General features: G+C 45.4%; 1 pseudogene; it reads right to left on the bottom strand.

Moving 5' to 3' along the window:
- Positions 1-5,572: 5,572 nt before the first annotated feature.
- On the bottom strand, positions 5,573-18,838 carry LOC136311693 (M-phase phosphoprotein 6 pseudogene; annotated as a pseudogene).
- Positions 18,839-19,087: the final 249 nt, after the last annotated feature.

Genomic DNA, 19,087 nt, shown 5'->3' with positions numbered 1-19,087 from the left:
TAAATGCCTCAGTATTGAAAGAAGAGACTTGCCTGAAGTCATAGTGCTGATTTGAAGAGAGCGGGGTTGAATTCAGATCTCTGGACACCCACTCCAGTGCGCTTTTCATTATGCTAAGGACTTCTTAATTTCCTGGATACCTAAAAAAATCAAATGCATTAACTTACTCAATAGATATGTATTGACAGGCTCCTGTTATATGGTGGGAGTGGCCGGAAACGTGGTGATGTGCAGTGGCATACAAAACAGATGCAGTCCCTGCCTCGCCCAGTTTTCAACCCAGTGGGAAGAAAGACAGGAAATGAAGAATTACATAGATAAATATGTAAATATAAGCTGCAGAAGTGATATGAGAGAAACATAGGGTGTCATGAGTGCTTAGAATCCGGAGGCCTGATCTAGTTTAAGGGGTCACAGGAGACTTCCTTTAAGAGGTGACTTGAGTTATGATTTTAAGCGAAGAGTAGGGGTGCTAAGAATAAATGGGAAATGTTCCAGACAGAAGGAATACTTGTGCCAAGTCTCTGAGACTGGGAGGAACTTAGTATGCTTAAGAACCTGACGGAGAGCCTGGAATGGCTGGAGTACAGGGGGCTAGGCAAGAGGAGAGGCTGGGGCAAGGGACTGGGTGGGTTATAGAGGGTGGAGTGGCCTGCGAGAGCACAGCAGGATGTGTGTTTATACACGGCTCACAAAAATTAGAAGATATTTTATCACTTCATATTCATTTTGAAATATCCCCTAATTTTTGTGAGCATTATATTTTAAGGGCTATGGAAATCTCAAGAAGTGATCTGCCATGATCATATTGGCATTTTAAAAAGATATCTTTGGCTGCTGTGGATATGAGGCTATTAAGGTCATCAGGCTCTAGGAGAGCCAACACATTAGCTTGAGCTGAGAGTTGGGGTCGGGAAATGGAGGTGGGGATGGGGATGGAGAGTAATGGGAAGATTGGAGAGAAGATGTCTCCATCTCTGACCTTCATATCTAATTGATATTTCAATGTACAAAGGAACAGTTGGATGGAATACCTGGCCAGGGACAGCAAGTCGAGGAATCTCTTGAATTAGCTGCATAATACACAGAAGTCAGGCTCCCTTTCTTTCTGAGTCAGAGAAGCCCCAGAACCTTGATCCTCCTACAGCATGACAATTTCTTTCATCTGTAGCTCTTAAAGCATTTTGCAAAGGTGCTCCAGCCTGAGAGGGCAGGGACAGAAAATTTGGCCAGACATTAAGTGACTTGAAAAGTCACAGATTTTACTGTAATTGCAAAGTTGGAAACAACACAGGTGGATACTGATAGATAAAATGGCTACTCAGCCACCATTTTTCTTAAGAACAATGCAGGCCTGAAGGAGGAAGAAGAACTTGCCTACTTAGTAATCCGGCTCAGACCTCCCTTGCAGCTGGATGCTGATAAGGGACCATTGGATTAGGGTGCAGACAATTTTGAGGAACTGTGGCACCACTTCCAACCACAAACAGAAGAAGAGACCTTGCAGTCACCTTTGCCCAAAGCCCTTTGATGAATCCATATAAGCCCTGTCCCATCCCGCCCTTGGGGCTGACACCCTTTGCTGGTCTCAGCCCGCTTACACACAGGCATTTTTAAAATACATTTTCCTTTCTGAACACACTAGCCTCCTGTTTTTGATTCAGCCTGTGGTTTCTGCCTTTCAGATACAAGGTAATTGGTGGTGTTTTTTTCACCCAAGATAAATTGGACTCAAAGACAAGACTGGTTTGACAAATAGTCCTAGTCCCTCTTACTGCCATCACGTTGAAGAATAGCCCTCTGATCCCTGGCACATCTTCACTTCTGACCTGCTCAGAATATAAACTTTTGCTGCTCATTCAGTTTTTAATGTAGTGTGTCTAATTAATCAATTAGTAGGAATTTATAATATGTTCCCTTTAACAAGATGACAATTAAAAGTTATCCAGCATTTACTATCTGCCAGGTACATCTCTAAGTCATTTGCATACAGTAACTGTGATGGGAGGGAGGGACCATCTTACAGATGATGAGATGATCAGAGAGGTGATCTGGTTGCAAGTGCTTTAAGCACCACAGAGTGCTGTCTACTGATACCTTCTCTCCACGCTCAGCACTTACTGGATGCTATGGAGAGAAATGCATCACTGGGCATTTTTTAATTAATATTCACCAGATTTAAGAAGCTTTGCTTGCATTGGCAAGGCTGAGGCATTTCTTTCTTGTTCTTTTCTTATCACCTCCGATTTCCCCATTTTACTCCAACTTTGCTATCACTTGAAATTTCCCCTGTGACAAATCCCATCGCTACTTGGAACTCTCTATCATTTCCGTCCCACGCCTCTGTCTCTCTCACACACGTGTGAAAGCCTTTCCTCTCTGCTCATCCTAGCAGTGGGGTTTGTGATGGCCTGAGAGGAAGCCCAAGTCCCTACAAATGCTGCCTCATCAGACAAAGGCCCCATAAATTTGGCGTCATTGTCATGTGGCCATGGGTTTTCAGGAGGGGGCATTTTTATAAGCTCTGTCTGGGGCTCAGGAAATGAGTGCTGCTGGGGCATTGGGGTGAATGAGGGAGTCCCAGGGGGCCCCACCCTGCCCTGGATTTCTGCAGGGCCTGAGATTCTCTGTTTAGGCCTGATTCTCATTTACTTTGGGCCACTCTTTGTTCAAAGAGCAGCTCTGGGAAATCTGGCTCCTGAGAGGAAATGGCTGCTCTGTGGATAGGCTGATATCCTCACTAGATCTGGAGGCTTCTCTGAAGCCCAGCTAGCTTCCTGCAAGGGGCAGCCCCTGCAGAGGACTGGGACACTAGATGGTTGCTGGCCAGCCTTGCTCTCTCTCCTTCCATCTCAGCCTCCAGCGTCTGGGTGCACCTGCCCTTCAGCACTCTGAGGGCCCTCTGCTCACCCTGTAGGCACTTTGAGTGAGTGAGGTGAGACACAGTCCAGGGGCCTCTCTCCACCAGCAGGAAGATTGTTCCATGGCAGGCCTAAGCCCCATGTCATTGACCTCTTGACTGAGAAAGGAATGATTTCATAGGCAGGGGTCTGTCAGGACCCCCCTCTCTGATCCTTACTCTCCTCAGCTCTGGGCATGAATATGTGATCCAGGCCACCAGTCTTGTCAGAGCTGAGAGACTTGGACACACACCTTTCCTGGGTCAGAGTCCCTCTTGCCCACCCCAATTACACTTACTAAATGATGTTTCTTATTTTCCCAAATTTCAGGCCTGAGCCAATTCTGCTCCTCTTCTGACTATGAGCACTGCCCGGCCCCAGACCATGTGCTCATGCACGGACTGAATTGCCTTTGCCTCTGCTGGGTCCACAGAAGGTGCATGATCAAAGTTCATTCCTTCATTGTCTTTTTTAAGTCTAGGGATCATTTTTCTGCTTGGCCTCCAACCTCATCCATGGCCCAGACTATTAGGATTGCAAGATCATCGCACTGGTTTATCTGCCTCTTTGTTTCTAGGAGGGAGCTGGGGTTCAGGGAGCACACAGCACGTAGGCAGCCCTGCCAACCCTGCAGCCCCCCTTCCTTCGCCCTGTGGACACCCGGCCTCTGCCTGGGGCTCTGCAAGCTCGGCTCTGGGTCTGCTCCCGCCCTGCTTCTGCCCCGGCTTCTCCTGAGTATGTTTTAGCTTCTATTGCTTCTACTTCTGCTTCTGCTCCGCTGCTCTGGCTTTTGCTTTTCCTGCATCTGATTTTCCCCCCAGCTACTCTTATTCCTGTTGCTGCTTCTCCTCCTTCCTCTACCACTACTTCCATCTCCGCTCCCTCCTTTTCTCCCTGCTTCCTCCTCCTCCTCCTTCCTCATCTCTCTCCTCTGCTTTCTCACTTCTGTGTCTGCTTCTTCCCCTGTGGCTCCAGCTTCTGCTTCTGTTCTACTTCTGCTTCTTCTGCCTCAGCTTTCTCTGTTTCCTCTTCCTGCTTCCTGCTGCTTCTGCTTTTCCTCTCCTAACTGTTGTCTCCTTCCGAGGCTACTCTGTCTCCTCCTTCCTCTCCTCCTTTGCCTTCCTCGTCTTCTTCCTGTGAGCCTGTTATTTCCGCTTTGCTTCTTCAGTATCTACTTCCGCTTCCACTCCTCAGCCTCTGCTTTGGCGGCTGCTGCTTCTGCTTTTGTTCCTGCTGTTGCTGCAGCTTCTCCTCCCCTTCTACTACTCCTCATCTCCTCTTCCTCTTTTGTTGCTTTTGCTTCTGATTTTTCTGCTCCCTCTACATATTCTTTTCTTTCTTCTTCCCTGTGCTCCTTCTCTGCTTCTTTCTCCTACTCAGTTTTTTTTTTGTTTGTTTGTTTTTTTGTATTTTTCCGAAGTTGGAAACGGGGGAGGCAGTCAGACAGACTCCCGCATGCGCCCGAACGGGATCCACCCGGCACGCCCACCAGAGCCATTCTAGCGCCTGAGGCAGAGGCCATAGAGCCATCCCCAGCGCCCGGGCCAACTTTGCTCCAGTGGAGCCTTGGCTGCGGGAGGGGAAGAGAGAGACAGAGAGGAAGGAGAGGGGGAAGGGTGGAGAAGCAGATGGGCGCTTCTCCTGTGGGCCCTGGCCGGGAATCAAACCTGGGATCCCACATGCCAGGCCGATGCTGTACCACTGAGCCAACCGGCCAGGGCCCTCTCCTACACAGTTTTGAACATGCTGGTCTGTGGTTCCTCTGAGACATCTGCCCATACTTTCTCTATGGCTTTCCAAAGAGCTGCAGAATTTCTGCAAACCTGGGACCTCCTGGTCGGCCTTCAGTACATTGCGGGGTTTTTAAAAAAATTTATTTATTGATTTTTAGAGAGAGAGAAATGGAGAGACAGAAACATTGTTCTGTCCCTGTATGTGCCCTGAGGGGTAACTGAACCAGCAACCTCCACGCACTGGGATGATGCTCTAACCAACGAAGCTATCGGGCCAGGGCAGTACATTGTCTTTTATAGGTGACAAATATTAGTAACAAGAAACCCTCCCAGAGGGACAGTGCTCTATAATGAACTCAGCATTTATTTATTTATTTGTTTGTTTGTTTATATTTATTGTTTACTCTTGTAATTAAAAGCTTTAAACAAAAAACTGTAATTCCACAAACTGACTGACTTAGGAGCGTGCAAATACTTAAGGCGGGAGAGGCAAGTTTGTCTTTGATGAATTTACATGTAATTCACATTACATTTGAGTCCAAAATGTATGAATTGGCTTGACATTTAAAGTAAAACGTAAACGTAAGGATAATTTAAACACTGGTATTAATTTACGAGTCAATTTAAGGTCAGTGACTGAAGAGATATATTAAAAGAATCTGGGGTCAGAACTTTTCAGGAAGCAGACATGTACAGTAAGTACCTTTGTAGATTTGAAGATCAAGGGCTACAAACCCACTCCTGATGAATAGCGTTCAGCAAAGGATGTATAACATCCATCACACATCTGTCTCAGAAGCAGCATGTTTCCAGAACTATACATATCTTGACAAATAAACTTATCACAATATTAACAAGTGTAGAGAAACCAGTGGGATGAGTTCCAAAATACGTTAACTCTCACAAAGTATTCCTGGGCCGTATCTGAAGGCATCCATTTTAATCCTGGGGCTTTAGGAACATCTTCTTTGCTTTAATTCATTTTATGTCTCCATTTTCATCTTCATCATAATTGGCACGGTCTCTTTTTTTGACAAACTTTTTTCCAATTGTCCCCACCAAGGTCTCATATCTTCTAGCCATTTCTTCATCTGACACATCAGGCTCCACCATTTCTTCTTCAGCTTCTTCTGCTTTGTTCTTAGCATTCATCTGAAACATTAATTTCCCAACCTCAGGATTAAATCCTCTGAATGACATTCTTCCATAGAGAAGATCTTCACAGAACAGGAAACTCTGCTCTTCTATTATGACTCTCTTTTTCTTTAAGTTCTGGCAAATCCAAGTACCAGCGCTCTTCACTAATGATTTTCTTTTCTTCCTCTTCCAGTTGTTTCTTGGTTTCCGAGTCTAGTCCCCTTTGCATGAACTTCATGAGCAGAAGATTCTTGGACATTTTAGACTTGCTCTTGGCCGCCGTGATGGCTCCTGCCCGGTCCTGCGCTCTGGTAGGGCCCCACTGCAAGTGCCTGAACTCAGTATTTAAAAATAAATAAACAACCATCTGTTTGATTCTCCTAATAGCCACAGTGTGTGAAACAGGGGCATGAGACTCAGCAAAGCCACTTTATTTCCTAAAGCCACACAGAGAGAGCAGAGTTTTTATTAGCACTTAAGGCTCTGCTCCCTGCCCAGGGTTCAACTTAGGGCCGAACATATTTGTTTTTTTGTTTTTTTTTTTCATTTTTCTGAAGCTGGAAACAGGGAGAGACAGTCAGACAGACTCCCACATGCGCCCGACCGGGATCCACCCGGCACGCCCACCAGGGGCGACGCTCTGCCCACCAGGGGGCGATGCTCTGCCCATCCTGGGCGTCGCCATGTTGCGACCAGAGCCACTCTAGCGCCTGAGGCAGAGGCCACAGAGCCATCCCCAGCGCCCGGGCCATCTTTGCTCCAATGGAGCCTTGGCTGTGGGAGGGGAAGAGAGAGACAGAGAGGAAAGCGCGGCGGAGGGGTGGAGAAGCAAATGGGTGCTTCTCCTGTGTGCCCTGGCCGGGAATCAAACCCGGGTCCTCCACACGCTAGGCCGACGCTCTACTGCTGAGCCAACCGGCCAGGGCTATTTGTTTGTTTTTTAATCACTTTATTTTTTTAGATAAGTTTTAGATTCTTAGCAAAACTGAGTGGGAATTACAGAGTTTCCATAGAGCCTTACATTTTACAGAGCTTAAAATGTACCTCTGCAACTCTAAATTTTACCTGTTCAAAAAACTTTCAGAGAGAATATCAGCCCAGAGAGGGAAGAGATTTGGCGTGGCCACACAGCAAGGCAGTGAACGCTGACTGGAGTAAGGGGCCCAGCATCTTGTCTAAGGGCTCGGAAGGGTTCTGTGCCATTCAGAAAGGCAGTGGGGCATTGGGTTGTAGGGGTGAGCACCCGGCCAGCTTTTCCTTATGGTGTCACCAGCCCCTCCCACTCAGGCCCAGCACAGGAGGGACATGCACATCTGGTTCTCTGAGCTCTTCCATCCTTAAGAAAAATTCTAGTGAGCCAAATCCAGAACAGAAAACCAATAAGCACAGGAGTTTCTTTTTAAGAAAAGCTCAATTAAAAAAAAAAAAAAAAAAGGAAAACTCAATTGATAGGCTGTAAGTGCCACAAAGCCATAGGACTATTAGCATATGCTGGGCTCCAAATTCTGAGCAGATGCCATCCTGGTTGGGAGCCAAGCCCTGGGAATAGAAACGCTGGCCCTTCTGTACCAGTCCTGGCAGGGCCTCACTAAGCAGCTGGTCTCCAGCCAGTCGCTCCTTTGCTGCCAACACTGCACAGGCCCCAGGAAAATGGAAATGGAATTTGGCAAAATTCATTCTTGTACATTTGGACAGTGGGTGGGAGTGGCCCCCTCATGTGGGTAGTAGTATATTATTGATTCATCCTTTGAGGGCATGCCTAGCCTGCTTTAACTAACCATGGCATCCTAGTAAAGAAAAAATTATTCAATCACACCTGCTAAAGACGATAAGCTAGACTTTATTCAGGGGGATCACTGTGATAGGTGTAGGGACCACTGCAGTAGGAGAGAGAGATTGGGCTCAACTCCGAATATGATATAGACATGTGGGAATTTATAGCCAAGGAGCAGGATGAGGAGTGTCGATGAATAGAAAATTACTAACAGAAGACATCAGAGATAAGGATGGGGAGGTGATTCTGTCTAAACCATCTTAACAGGATTCTTGCTGAAGGCAGATGAGGGTGATGAGACATCATTTGGGGGCTGGTGGAGGATGAGGAACCCATTGATATCAAAAGTGATCAGTTATAGAGGATGAAGGATTATGGCTAACATGACTTAGCAGGATTCTTGCTGAAACTGGACATTGCAGAGGTGAACAAGGAAGTCAGGAGAGAATCTTTGTCCAGGGCTAAAGCCGGTACCAAGCATATACTGAGTACTCAAAAATACGTGTTCGCTGACTGCGTATGTGCTAGAGGTTGGAGGGGAGCTTTCACTACTTCCCAAAGTTCCCAGCTGTAGGATCTTTATGTTCGGAGGGCTCTTGGCCTATCTGGGGTGTGGGTGGTTGTGTGTGCCAAGAATAACAGGTTCAAGGATTCCGCAGTCTTGTGAAATTTTAGAGAAAACCCAGAGGTTAAAGGGGCTGGGATGGCTTTACGGGGGAGAGGCAAGCCGGCCAGACCTTGGGGCTTGCAAGAAGGAAGGACAGCGGACCCCAGACAGCTGTCTTGGGCTTGGGAAGAGGGCCAAGGGCTTAGCTATATAAAGGCTCATGGAAGCAGTGTTGTCATTTAGCCATTCATCTAATATTTGTGTGCCTCTTCGTTGTGATGAGTTCCTGGGAAAAGTTTTGCACCTCTGAGAGCAAGGAGTCCTTTTGCATAAATCCTCTGAAGGGAGTCCTTGGAAAGCATGACTTCTAATCCAGGAGTACAGAAGGCCATAGGCACCAAGTGGCACTGCAGCGTCATTCCCCTGAAAAGAGGAACCCCACCCTTGAAACTCTCCTGGGACCACTTCTGCCTACAAAGAAGAGTGTGCTTCCAGGCATGCTGGTTGCACCTGCAGGGTGGTGCAGGGGCGTGCATAGCTGCTCAGAGGCGGCAGGAACCTCCCGAGGATCTGGCATGGGGGCTGGACCTTGAGAGGTGGGTGGACCTGGCTATGGCCAAGGGCAGAGAAATCAAAGGAGAGGAGTCAGCAGAGTTGTGTGTGGGACAGGTCATCCTGTTTGACTTGAGTGGGAAGTGGGAGCTGAGATTGTGAATCTAAACCTGGGCCAGCTCAGATATTTGTGTCCTGCTTTTTTATTTTTAATTTTTTGACTTTCATTGGAGAGGATTAAGTTAATCACTCTTCTGTTCATGATATGTTATCACCGTTGGCCCCTACAAACTCCCTCTCTTTTTACTTATTCATTGCCATTTCCCCATCCACAGGCAACCCAATCGAATATGCTTGACCACTGTCTTTTTGTTTGTACATTTTCTTGTAAAGGTGCATTGTTGTTTAGTTGCTTAGGATGTGTGTTGTTTTAATGTACATAAATGATTTCAGGTTTTTTCTATCTCATTCTGCTTCTGATGTTTTATCTGATACTATGGTTTTAAGATCCATTCATACTGACATGTGTGCATCTAGACAATGGTTTCTAACCACTGTATGTTACTTTATGAAGTAGTCCACTACACTTTGCCTTCCCCTTTCCCAGGGGTGGATGATTATGATGCCTACAAGTAGATCCTTAGCTAGGATTGCCATGTTGAGAGCTACCTTCGGGCAGGTTGGGGTTCCACAAGGTTGACACGTGTTCATCAATCAACAAGAAACTTGTGAGTCCAGCTTGGATGTGTCTAGCCAGAGAAAAAGTGGCTGTGACTTCATATCCTGGAGGAAGTTGCAAGGCTGCTTACAAGCAGTCCACATTCTTGGTAACTGTGTAATGTAGCAATACATGAGACAAATATTAGGTCTCAGTCCTGGCTTTGAAAAGACAATGTGTTCTTTATGCATCATAGGAAGTTTAGGAAGCGTAGTCAGGATGTCTGTTTTCCTGAAGGTCAGCCTGTGAATAAACATGGTCCTTGGTTTGGTTTGATGCAGGGACAGGGTTATGGGGGAGGGGCAGCACAAACCTACAGCAACCAAGACAGAATGGAGTGAGACTGGAAAGCGTGTGAGTGTGAGAGAGAGAGTGTAAGGGTGACTAGGCCTGAATGGAAGATGGAGGAGGTGAGGGCATAGTTAGGAAAGAGTATCTTCTTTCCCATTCATTCTTGCTAGTCATGACTTGGAGGTAACCTGTTACTGGGTCCCAGTTAAAGCTTCTACCTAAAGAGCATGCACAGTAAACTGTTATTCTTAATTTAAGGAGTTGGCTTTTGTACGTACTTCCTGCATTTCAAAAGAATTTATTTTCGATTTGGGGAAACTCACTTTCATGAGGAGCCTGGCAGGTTTACTCCCTTGTCAGTGTGTCTGTCCATCTGAATGAGTAGGGAGGATTCTGCAGTGACTTAGGTGGCCAAGGATGCTGTTTTGCTTCTTGATGTATTTCTTCTAGGTTCACCAGTGTGGCTCTGATGTAAGCAGGGAGTTGGGCAGTCTCTGAATTACAGTATCTAAAAGCAAAGGCTAGGAGGGACTGGTCAGGTTTCAAATTGAGTCCATCAGAGATCCTGGGAATCCCACATTCTCCTTGCCACATTCCTCAGGCAACCCTGTCAGAAGGAGGATTGGAGCAGTTCACTGTTTCCTCGATTCAGAAGGCAAGGGCAACAGTGACATCACAGAGATTCAGGAGGCCTGGGGCTGACCTTCTGGGAAGAGTGGGGCCATAGCCATGTTGTCCCCTGCTGTACCACTGCATCTAGGACTGCGCCTGGCATAGACTATATAGATATAAATTCCATAACAATGTGATGGATAACTGAAATTAAATGACAGGGACCAGAGATAGCATCTGACTCATTGTCAGGGAAAATGAGATTAAGAGAATGGGAGGGATTTTCTCAAGTTCATTATCAAAAGTTCCTCAAAGTTATTTGATATGATGCTCAGACAGGGCACATTTAATTTAAGAGTATTTTTGATTGCTAGAACGTTCTTTAGAAGCAAGTAAACACTCATTGAAGGAATACCCACTGGATACCCAGCCCTGGTAGGGGCCTTAGGGTTACAGAGCTAATGGTTTTGAGCACCTTGTCTGAGCTGGGCATTGATTTAGGTACTTCACATGTGTTATTTTATTCAATTTGCATTAAAGTCCTTTGAAGTGAATCCCCACTGAGCAGAAAAGGAATCTAAAGTTCAGAGAGGCAAACCGCTTGATCCAAAGTAAACGGGACTACCAGGGAAGCTCCTCAGAGGCTGCCTTGCATTCAGTTGGGAATGAGAGGCACCCTGCATTTTTCAATCAATCCTGTCCTTTACGGGAGATTTACAATTTATTCTTGGTGTTCTTCTGAAGGTCTCAAGTATTTTTAAAATTTAGTATTTAAAAAAAATTTAATATATCATAAAAATAACATGGAATTTTAAACATAAAACTGGATTGGAAAACTTGTAATGAATTTACCATGTAGACACTGACACAAAATCCATGTTAATATAACTAATGACAGCACCTGAAAGCAAATCCAATCTATCAACAGATGGAGAGAGTGGGGAAAAGTTGTGGAGTGAATGCACACAATGGTTATGTTTAGGCTTTGAACGGGTCAGGGACATGTTTTTGCCTTTAACATTATGATGGCAATAAGTACAACTTAGAAACAAATGCCATAGTTTTGTAGGTACCTTCAAGTGATGTGAAGGGCAGCAGGCTCTGCTAGGTCTTCCTTAGCTGGCCCAGGCTTTCCTTTACCCTCCCTGTTAACCTGCAAGGCCCTACCTTCAGGTCTCTTCCATTCTCTCTATTGCTCAAGATGCTTCGACCTAAGTGGCATCTGACGTGATCAGCCTGTTCTTGCCTAGGGGCCTTTGCACCTGCTGTACTCTATTCCTGGGACTCTTCTTCCCAGATCTTTAAATGGCTGGTTCCCTGTCATCAGCCCTAGTATCACCTTCTCAGGAAGCCTTCCTTGACAATCTTAACTAAAGGAACCCCTTTACCCCCCGCCCTGACCATCCTGGCCATTCTCTATCCCACTACTCTGTTTTATTGTCTTTGTAGCACTTGCCATTATGTCAAATTTTCTAATTTATGTCATTGTTTAAGTATTTATTGCCATCTCTCCCTTTGGACCACACACTTGATGACAGTGGGACTTTGCCTGGCTCTCCATTGCTTCCTCAGTGCCTCTGCCATGCTGTCTATAAAATATGTGCTTATAAGCATTTGTTAAATCAATGAATAATTGAATGAGTGAATGAGCCAGCTGCCCTGGAGCCAGTTTAGTAGAGAACACTGGACTGGGGAATGAAAAATTTTAGCACAAAGTTCTTGCTCCCTACATGGGAACTATTGATTTTACAAAAGCCCCTAATCTCATTGAGTCTCAGTTTTCTCAGCCATAAAATGGGATAGCAAAACCTTCACTCTGTGCCTCACCAGATTTTGAGTGAGGAACCAAAGTGAAAACTCCTTATAGAATGTAAAGCTCTGCCCGCTGTTAGTTGCTTCTGTTGTGCTCAGAGGGGACTCACATCTCCAGCTGGAATATTTTGGCTGCCTTATGTGTTTCTGTTTCTCTATCAAGCAGCCACTGAGTGTTTCCCGAGCACTATTAGGTGCTCAGAACTCCTAGGGACTGAGGTCTACATAAGAGGCAGGGGCTTGGCCCCTGATTTAATTAGAAAGCAATTACTGAGCAATGTGGGCCAAGACCTTTACTAGTTATAAGTCTAATGAGCTGAAATGGAGCAAGGCTGAAACAATTCATTAAATATAAACACATTTACACATCTATTGTCAGCCACACCATTTGTTTTTAAAGTAAGCTGACTTTAATTTATTACAGTCATTATTTCTGTCTGGAAGAGATAAAGAATGAATTTCATAAGTGTGCATGCAATGATTACAGTTGAAGGGGACATGCCTATGCTTGGTAGATATTTTTCAGAAGCAATAATTCTCAGCATTGTAAAATTTTACTAGTTTTAAGAAAGGCACAATAATGAAGACCCCAGGAACTATGTTTACTAAGAGGCTTCTTTTCTTGTCTTAACTTATACAAACACACCAGAAACCTGAATCCTTTGGGAAATAGGACCTGAATAATCAGAAAGAATACAGAGAGGTACGAGTTGAAGAGACTTCTTGCCTTGCAGGCTGGGATGAATATGGTGTATTCTGGGTGCAGAGAGGAGGCTGGCCTGCTGGGGGTGGGGGTTTGTGCTGAGACGTAGCAGGAGATGCTGTTGGGAGCACATGGCAGAGGCTTCAGGGCCAAGGAAAGGAATGTTGTGAGAGATTGTATTTTTCAAAGATTGTTACAATAGCTGATCTATCCTGCATGCTCTTTGTTTTTTAAAAATTTCATTTAGAAAATTAAATTTAACAGAATGACACTGATCAATAAGGGTATATAAGTCTCAGGTAAATGTTTATAGCTTTTGAACTGTTGATTATGTTGTATACCCATCACCCAAAATCAACTCATTTCCCATCACCATATACAGTGTGTCTGTAAAGTCATGGTGCACTTTTGACTGGTCACAGGAAAGCAACAAAAGACGATAGAAATGTGAAATCTGCACCAAATAAAAGGAAAACCCTCCCAGTTTCATACCTATTCAGTGCAGTTCAATGTGGGCTCACACACAGATTTTTTAGGGCTCCTTAAGTAGCTATCCCATATAGCCTCTACAGACTCGTCACTGACTGATGGCCTACCAGAACAGGGTTTCTCCACTAAACTGCCAGTTTCCTTCAACTGCTTATCCCACCGAGTAATGGTATTCCTATGTGGTGGCGCTTCGTTATTAATGCGCCGATATTCACGTTGCACTTTGGTCACAAATTCGAATTTAGCCAGCCACAGAACACACTGAACTTTCCTCTGTACCGTCCACATCTCGACTGGCATGGCCGTGGGCTGCTCCGCTGTATACACAGTGTTACATCATCATCTGCGCATGCACACATGCTGCCACACCATCCTACAGAAACTGGGAGGGTTTTCCTTTTATTTGGTGCAGATTTCACATTTCTATCATCTTTTGTTGCTTTCCTGTGACCGGTCAAAAGTGCACCATGACTTTACGGACACACTGTATTTGGCACTCTTTACTCTTTCCCCCTACCCCACTCCCCATCCACCCCTCCCCTTGGTAACCACTTTACTTTCATCTATGTCCATGAGTCTGTTTATATCCCACCTATGTGTGATATCATATAGTTCTTAGCTTTTTCTGATTTACTTATTTCACTCAGTATAATGTTCTCAAGGTTCATCCATGTTGTTGTAAATGGCAATACGTCATCATTTCTTATGGCTGAGTAGTATTCCATTGTATATATGAACCACATTTTTAAAATCTAATCTTCTACCAAAGGACACTTTGGCTGTTTCCATGTCTTGGCCACTGTGAATAATACTGTGATGAACATGAGGGTGCATGTGTCTTTAAGTACCAATATTTTTGAGTTTTGGGAGTACTCAGTAGAGGATTGCTGGGTCATATTCTTAATTTCTTGAGGAACCATCATATTTTCTTCCATAATGGTTGTACTAATTTGCATTGCCACCAGCAGTGAATGAGGGTTCCTTTTTCTCCACAGCCTCTTCAGCACTTGTTATTACCTGTCTTCTTGATAATAGCCTATCTAACAAGTGTGAGGCGGTATCTCATTGTAGTTTTGATTTGCATTTCTCTAATAACTAAAGAAGATGAATATTCTTTCATATATCTGTTGGCCATTTGTATGTCCTCTTGGGAGAAGTGTCTGTTCAGGTCCTCTCCCCATTTTTTAATTAGGTTGTTTGCTTGTTTGTTGCTGAGCTTTGTGAGTTCTTTATGTATATATTTTGGATATTAACCCCTTATTGGAGCTCTTGTTGGCAAATATCATCTCCCATTTAGTTGGCTGTCTATTTGTTTTGTTGTCAGTTTCTTTTATTGGGCAGAAGCTTTTCAGTTTGACTTAGTCCCATTCATTTATCTTTGTCTTTACTTCCCTTGCCTTTGGGTTCAAATTCAAATTGTTAGTATCTATGTTTTCTTCTATGTAATTTATTGTTTCAGATCTTATATTTAGGTCTTTGATCCATTTTTAATTAATTTTTGTGCAAGAAAACAAACTGTAGCCAAGTTTCATTCTTTTGCATATGGCTTTTCAATTTTTCCGGCACCATTTATTGAAGAGGCTTTCTTTCCTCCATTGTGTGTTTTTGGCTCCTTTGTCAAAGATTGTTTTGTCCATATATATGTGGTTTTATTTCTGGGCTCTTGATTCTGTTCCATTGGTTTGTATGTCTGTTTTTTACATGTTCTCCTTAAAACACAATGTTGTACCCCTCCCATTGAGTGGTGAGGTCTTTATCCCTTCCCCTTGACTCCAAAGCTTTGTGACTGCCTCAATCACAAGGGTATGACAGACACAGCATCATGTAAATTCTAAGGTTAGGTCATAAGATACCATGCAATTCCATTTTTCTATTTTAGGATATGTTCTCTTAGAACCATTCTCTGAAGAGGCCCAAAATAGCCTAGGTTGAGAGATCACAGAGCGAGCCATGTATACGTGTTCTGGCAGCTGCCCAGATGAAGGCCCCACCGATAGCCAGCAGCTATCATTAGACATATATTGTAGGTGAAGATAGCTCCAGATACTTCCAGTCCCAAGCTGTTGAGTCATCCCCAGTCTTCATGTCTTCTCAGATAAGATGAAGCCATCCTTGTTGAGCCTTGTTTAAATCCCTAACTCTCAATATTTGCAAGCTAATAGTTGTTTAACACTACTTTCCAAATGATCAGCTCGTGAAGTGAGTTTGCTAAGCAGCAAGAGTAACTGCAACAAACGTGTCCTTCAATGGGAAGTCACTGAAGGATGGGAGCTCATGCTCAGAGCAATACCAGGGCATCCTGAGTGACTGGTCTCAGTGATGATCATAGAAATCACCTTTGTTCCTCCGATCTGATATTTCTCAGAGTTTCCATGGATAAACATGAGGTGGGGGACATGGGGGAAGAATTGCCATTCCTCTTTACAAATGAGGAAATTGAGACTCAATGAGACTCGGCGAGACTAGTTAGCGCATGGCCCTACAACGAGTAAGTGGCAGCAGACTTAACCAACATCCCTAACACCCAGTGAAGCACCTTCTAATCCCTTCTATTATACTTCCTCAGCACCTTCCCTGGCTCCTGCCCTTCCCTGATAGATGAAGAAACTGGCCAGAGAGACTTGATGCCGTGTTTAAAGTTCCTGGAACAAATGAACAATATCTAGTGATCAAAAATTACCTTGGGTAACCCAAGGTTTCCAGGGCCATGAACTTCTCTGATTGACTAAAGTCAGCCTGGTGTCTTAGGTCCACCATGACCATGGTCATATCATAGCTTCTCCATACTAACTCATTATGCCCATGGGCAAGCCCAGAGCCTAGCTGTTCTTTAAGGCCCATCCTACTTACTACCTCCTCAATAAAGCATTCCCTGATGTCCCACCATTGGTAATTAATGGCTCTCTCTCTAAGTTCCAATAATACTTAGTTCATAACTATCATAGTATATGGAGGTAGCTCCACTTATGTGTCTAGTGATTAATGCTGACTCTCAACTGGGTCTTTAACTGGACTTTTGCTAGAACATCTACACATGGCTTCTCTATGTAGTTTAGAGAGAAATTTGACTAGTTATTATTGTTTATTCTTTTCCATTTTCATTAGAAATAATAAACAAATAACTTGTAAGCTAGAAATACACATGCACATCTAACCAACCAGTAGGAGAATATGTATGTGTCTGAAGAAGGAGAAGCAAGGTATGTGTGTGTGTTTGGAGGTAAAGAGGGAGGGAGGAAAATGGGCATTAAAACCAGATGACCCTTTAATTTCCCTCCCATCCCTGAGAGTCCGGTTATCTTTCTGGAGTGCTTTATACAACCCACCCTGTCAGTAGGCTCTCTGCCAACACATCCTGATAGAAAGTTGGTGAATAGAGCCAAAGTAGCCAGGAACAGAGCTGTAAAGGCTGTCTAGTGAATGTTGACTGAGCACCAGTTGTGTACCCAGCAATGTGCCTGCTTTAGGCCTAGGATGGCTGCAGAAGCTGGAAGTCAGAAAGCCTGGGGCAGGTCTAAGCTTAGCTACTCCCCTTAGGGAGCATTTAATGAGCATTTATCAGGCTCTGTCCCTGGTCTGAGCCCCCAGCAGGGCACACAAGTGTGAGACCCAATCCCCCTATAGGAGCTTGTATATAACTTGAAATTTTCTGTAGTTTCTCTTTGCTTACTTTTTTCCTTTTCTGTAAAAATTGAGCAAATGTGAAAACATTTAGCATGGTGGGCACATGGCACTCCATGTATTCTGGTTGAAACCAAATGTTCTTAGCCATCCCCTCAGATCCTCGCTCCACAGACTTGCCTTTCTCAGTGGGGTGGCCAAACAGACCATAGAGCCTCAGGAAAGCACGAGTGGTCAGGACAATCCACTAGCCTAGCTGGCAACATTGAAAGAACGAAGGACAAGTGAGCTTCCGGAATGAAAGGATTACAAAGAAAAGAAGACCTGAATTCAAGGCAACAGAGACTGCAGCGAAGGAAAACATTTACTTGAGCTAGGGAAAGGAATAAGCAATAATAACTAGTCAGATTCCTCTCTAAACGCTTCTTCAATTTATTTTTTTTTCTGGAGAAGCTCAAATCACCTGCCCGCTCCCCCTGGGGTGGCCCCCCCCCGCCTCTGTGATGGGCATTGGTCAGACAGGTACAGGGTAGGGGAGACTCAGCAGCAGCAGGGGCTCCATGGGATGGTAGAACGAACTGAGGAGTCGAAGGCCCCTGTTGGAGACCCATCTCTGGAGAAGTTCTTTTTCCTCAGAGTCTCAGCGGTCTCGTCGTGTGTGGAACATGAGGGGCTCAGCCCCAGTGCTCACTCCGGCCCTGATCCCTACCACTGCCTCTGCCCCTGCGGTCTACGGCTCCCCTCCGCCCCCAAGCTCCCACTGGGCACCCCTTCCGCATTCTGGTTTCTCCTCTGCTCTGCTCCCTTTCCCAAAACAGGGCCTCATTGTGAGTCACTCCTCTTCTCTGGCCTCAACTGACCCTTCCTCTCCAGAAAATACTGCTTCTTCCTCCAGCTCTTGACAAGCCTCCCCCCTCCTTTGGGAGTATCCCGAATGCTGGAGCCCAGAGGCACGTCAGGGATACTTTAGATCAGTCCTCTCCACCCTGGCTGCCCATGGACTCCCCCGGCTTCTTTTTCAACATCAAAGCCTGGGTTCACCCCGAGCCAACTAAGCAGGTATCCGGTGTCTTCTAAAAGCTCCCCTGGTGGCTCAGATGTGCCTCCGGGGCTGAGAACTAAAGGTAGCACGAACCTCTCTGTCCCATGTGGATTCAGATTACCTCCTCCCCTTATAAAAATAAGCTCCCGGCCCTTCCAAAGCCACTCTTAAGCGACATCTCCTGGGTTTAGTTTGATCCAGTCTCTTTTTCTCCCTTTTCTTTTAAAAAATTTAGACTTCAGGTCTGGAGGGCTGAGTTAATGGTATTTCTCAGTTTATGACGCATCTCATATTTGACCCCGCCAAGATCCCTCTTTTTCATGAGCGAAAGGTGATCACCCTCACGGTGAACCATTCCTGTTACCCACAGATCACCATTCTGATGTGCTTATGTTTACGTTTTCATTGGAATATGTTCTTCCTAAAAGTGTGTTCTTCTGTGTACAGGTGCTTTCTCTTATGTAAATGACATGTTCCACGGCGGGGTCTGTGTCACAGGCTTGGCTTCCTGACGCTCCACGTGCGCATGTTCACGCAGCCCAGCCAGTCCTGCGTTTCTCCCCTGACCTCACGCTCCCCTCGCGGGCAGAGATGAGACAGCTCTCCCACCAGGGGGGCAAACATCCTTCAAGGCTCAGAGACATTGTGGATATGTACCCTCCCCTTCATTAGCCCTGTGCTGACAGTTGGCCTGAGAGGCTGGTGTAGGATCGCCCGTTTCCTACAGACTGCAGGACTTGATTCTATGCCCAGTACAGAAGAACTCGTCTCTGACTCCTGGGAAGCAGTGGTCTGCATGTCAGCATCCAGAAAACAGCTGCCCCACTCACCTTGTCCAGTTGACCATGGTTTTACAACTGCTATGTGGTGTCTCAGTCTCCTGGCTACTCGGGAAAACAACCTAGAACACCATTCTTTATGCCCTGAGAACCCGGGGCAGCTGCCCATCAGCACACTTGTGCACACACAGGGACAGGCAGCACCCGGCTCCCTGGACTGCTGGTGCTGGTGCTGGTGCCCCAGGGCTGAGCTGATGGGATCTGTTTACAGTGCTGACGGCGGAGCCTGGTGCCAAGACATAGCACTGAGCCGTGTT

Source organism: Saccopteryx bilineata, chromosome 8 (assembly GCF_036850765.1).
Source record: "Saccopteryx bilineata isolate mSacBil1 chromosome 8, mSacBil1_pri_phased_curated, whole genome shotgun sequence".
Classification (NCBI taxonomy): Eukaryota; Metazoa; Chordata; class Mammalia; order Chiroptera; family Emballonuridae; genus Saccopteryx; species Saccopteryx bilineata.
This window is presented reverse-complemented; position numbering and strand designations above follow the sequence as displayed.